Source organism: Myotis davidii, unplaced genomic scaffold (genome assembly GCF_000327345.1).
Source record: "Myotis davidii unplaced genomic scaffold, ASM32734v1 scaffold512, whole genome shotgun sequence".
Taxonomy (NCBI): Eukaryota; Metazoa; Chordata; class Mammalia; order Chiroptera; family Vespertilionidae; genus Myotis; species Myotis davidii.
In genome coordinates this window covers 228,760-232,694 of record NW_006284323.1, presented here as the reverse complement: position 1 = coordinate 232,694, position 3,935 = coordinate 228,760, and the positions used below count along the sequence as shown (strand labels likewise).

The 3,935-nt window shown below is 49.3% G+C and overlaps 1 protein-coding gene across 5 annotated transcripts in view; it reads right to left on the bottom strand.

Moving 5' to 3' along the window:
- The window catches only part of IGSF5 (immunoglobulin superfamily member 5), a 33,479-nt gene extending 32,789 nt beyond the window's left edge, over positions 1-690 (bottom strand). Inside the window, exon 1 of one of the 5 annotated variants that reach the window (XM_015568941.1) lies at positions 552-690. The gene's annotated coding sequence lies outside the window, so the exon portion shown is untranslated. The remainder of the gene's footprint in view (positions 1-551) is intronic. The other 4 variants (XM_006754315.2, XM_015568938.1, XM_006754316.2 and 1 more) reach the window with 4 other exon arrangements.
- Between the last annotated feature and the right edge of the window lie 3,245 nt (positions 691-3,935).

Below are 3,935 nucleotides of genomic sequence, written 5' to 3'. Positions count from 1 at the left end.
ACCCACCCCCGCTCTGCATGCCCCGCACTGGGAGGTGCCACGGCACCCGGGTTTGGGCAGATGTTTTTGTTGTTTTTTTCCAGAAGTTGTCACAACCCTTGGAACAGCCCAATTCCTTCTATGATCCTGACGGAAAGACCACGCGGACCTATCAGACTCGGGGCAGCCTCAGAACTGCAATCTCCAGCCCAAAGGCCTCTCCCCGGGCACTTAATCAAACGCGGGGGGAAAGTGTGTCTGGGCACAGGGAGTCACAGTAATTTTCCGGCGTGGACGCCTGACCTCCCCAGTCCCAGCCCCAGCTTGGCATTCAGCGCATCCCCGGGAGCTGGGACAGGGATGCCCTCCTGATTAGACATCGTCTCAAATTCCTTCACCCTCAGAGCCACCGCCCTTTCAATGTTTAACTCCGCGGGAGGGGGGAGCCAGGATAGGTTTTGATCGCCCAACACTTTCCTTGGGAGAACAGCCGGTGTCCTACTCCCTGGAGAGACCAGCACCTGGGCGGGTCCCACTGCACCTGTCCAGGACCCCAGGCCGGGCCGTCTTACCTTCGCAGGTAGATCTTCTCTCCAGGCTCCGGCAGCCGTCTTAGCCTCCGTCCCCTCTCTGCACAAACACAGGAACAATTCAATCAGCCACAGAGAACCCTGACCCGGGCTCGGCCCTGAGCAGGAAGTTGCTCACGAAAGGGTTGTCACGTCACAGGCCAGGCTCTGAACACAGAGGCAGCCTCCGCCGGCCGCGGGCCCTCGCTCCCCGAAGGTGCGGGCGTGCCAGCATGTTTCCTGGTAATCATTAGCCAGCCCCCAGCAGCAGCCCAGGAAGTCCGGCCCAGAATGCCAAGGCCTGGGGCCGGCACGGACCTCGGCTCGGCTGCAGGGCCTGCTCCTCCTCGGGCCTTTCTAAGTCCTGCAGAGCCCAGACCCTCGGGCCCACCGCCCTCCACCACGGCTACAGGCTGCCAGGCCCTTCGCCCCGAGGACGCAGCCCAGCCAACCTTGCGCCCTGTGGCCTCTGGCACGGCCAGGGACTGGAGAAGCCGGTTCCCTGCCCGCACCTCCACAGGCACAAGAACGGGTTCTTTGTGAAAGAAAAACAAGAGAGCCCTTGGGGTGCAGAGCCCTGGACTGTGGCCACCTTGAGGAGTGAATCAGTTTCCTGTGAATGTCAGCTCGGAGCTGTTATGTAGGAAGTTTGCTAGGGCCTCCCAGGCCCCACGCCCGGCCACTCAGGTGTAAACAAAGGAACTTGGCTGTCCCAAGGGTTGTGACAATTTCTGGAAAAAGGCATTGCCCTAAGTCCTGGTGAGTAGCCCCATATTGAACGGTCCTCTCTTACATGGTTCTTTTCCAGTATCTGGCTTGTCTTCCCATTACATTTTTGTAGTATTTTTTTATTGATTTCAGAGAAGAAGGAAGAGTCAGAGAGAGAGAGAAAAATCGATAATGCGAGAGAATCATTGATCAGCTGCCTCCTGCATGCCTCACACTGGGGATGGAGCCCACAACCCAGGCATGTGCCCTGACCAGGTATCGAACCGTGACCTCCTGGTCCATAGATGGATGCTCAACCACTGAGCCACACCAGCTGGGCTCCCCCATTACATTTTAGTCTTGTGAGGGACTCAGGGTCAAGGGCGTCTACACAGATACCGGTACCAACAGAAATGAGGATCATGTATTTAGAATGAGACCCTGAATGAGGTCTGAATAGGGGACCCCAAAATAGTCACTTTGGCAGAAAGATTATTTTAAGCTGAAGACATTTGAGATTCAACAGGTAAAGGGAAAACAGTGCCTCAGCGCAGCAATGTTGGGCACTGGGGCTGCCATAAATTATCCTTCTCCCAGGATCTACTCCCAGAGGGAGAGCACAGACCCACTCCACCCACTTCTCCTGGGAGTTTACGGTCCTGGAGACGGAAAGACCACGAGGACCTATTAGACAAACATTCCCACATTATTACCTCCTGTCCGTGCTCCTAAAAATCTGTTTATCTTTCCTCAAGAAACTTATGTTTTCGTCCCATAAGAAGCCTGTTTCCACCCTGCCTCCCCACCCGTTCCCTTTTTCCTACTAAATTAGGGATATAAACCTTTAACCACTAAATGAGCCAATTACTTCTTTGTTGATCCTATATGCATGCAAAATAAACTTTTTCTCCAGTTAATCTGACTTTTTAATTCACAAGCCCCAGCCACTAGACATAAGAGGATAGAGAAAAGATATTTTTTCTTTTTCCTTTTCTACACAGCCCCATGTCAGGAGCTGGTCAGAAAAATGGTGAGCAACCCAGATACTCAGGGAGTCCATAGGTTAGTCTGATAATCTTACAAATCTACACGGGGTCATAGCATCTTATTCACAAGCCTTGCCACTTATGAGTCAGGGTCATAAGGTCTAGCATAATAAAAACTCAAATAATTTTAGAATAATGAGCCACAGGAATAAAAAAAAAAAAATCTAAGGTCAGTATAATTCTTTTTTGCCCTGATGTACTTTTTTAAAATTTTTCTCAGTTTCAGTCCTAATATTAAGAATATTTTTTTTTCAATTCCGGTCAAGGGCCTGTACCTGGGTTGCAGGCACATCCCCAGTAGGAGATGTGCAGGAGGCAGCTGATCAATGTTTCTCTCTCATTGATGTTTCTGACTCTCTATCTCTCTCCCTCCCTTTCTGTAAAAAATCAATAAAATGTATTTTTAAATAAATAAATAAATACATAATAAAAAAATAAAAAAGAATATCAGTCAGTACTGGGAGTCACAAGGACTGGCCTGCGGGCACCCAATTGCATCTGACTTTCTCCCGAGATGTCCAGCCCCAGCTTTAGCCTCGGCCCTGGCACGACAACCAAAGAATATTGTTAGAGCTTCCACAAACATTTTTTAAAACTACAGTGAGTGTGCGATTGTGTTGGAAAGAAAAAATAAACTTTTCCTCTCCTCTCCTACATGTTGTGGTTTGGGCCCTGAAAATTGAATTGACAAAAGGCAGATTAACGGGACAAAAACCAGAGGTTAACAAGAGTTTATTAACAGCTGCGGCACTCACACAGCTGGGAGAAAATCAGTGAGGAGTAACTCAGAGGGGTGGTTGGAACTTGGGCTTATATAATTAGCATCTTAAATAATAAATCTGTAGAGAAGTGGCAAGACAAAGGAAAAGAAGTGTAGGCTTTGGGGGGTGGCGAACTGGGGGGAAATGAGTAAGTGGAGAGACGAAAGGAAGATAAGGCTGTAAGGGGAAGGTTTGTTCTGTGGATTCTGTGAAGAGTTTCCAATGATTACGTTCCTTCTGCCCTTCCTGGTACAAAGCAGGGGAAGGCAGAGTTCCTTTGGTGTCTGCTGTTTCTCATTTATCTTCAGCTTAAAATAATCCTTATGCCAAAGTGGCATGTTTTGGGGTGGCATCTTCTGACCCCCTACAGGTGCCCTACCAACAATCCTATCTAATAATAGACAAACATGGTAATTGACCATACCTTCGCTATGCCTCCCATTAGCTAATCAGCATGATATGCAAATTAACCCAACCAAGATGGCGGCCGGCAGCCACGCACCTGAAGCGAGCAGGAGGCTTGCTTGCTCCAGTGATGGAGGAAGCCAAGGTTCCCCGCCTGCCACAGCCTGGCTCTGAGCTGCGGATGCAACAATGTTGTAATTATAGAAGCTAAACAAACCCCAGATACCTGCTTTCAGCCAGCCAGTGGCCTTAGAGCTGGAGCCGCAACAAAGTTTCAATTATAGAAGGTAAATAAATGTATGCCAATTGAGCTCAACAAAATTGTAGGAAAAAAATCACCCTTCTCTTACACTTGCTGATTCTTATTGAATGTTCTGGGTCAGCACACAACCATCGGTGTTTTCCCTAAGCTCCCAAGGTGAGCCTGATCCAGAATGAGGTGAGAACCCCTGGACCTGGTCATATCA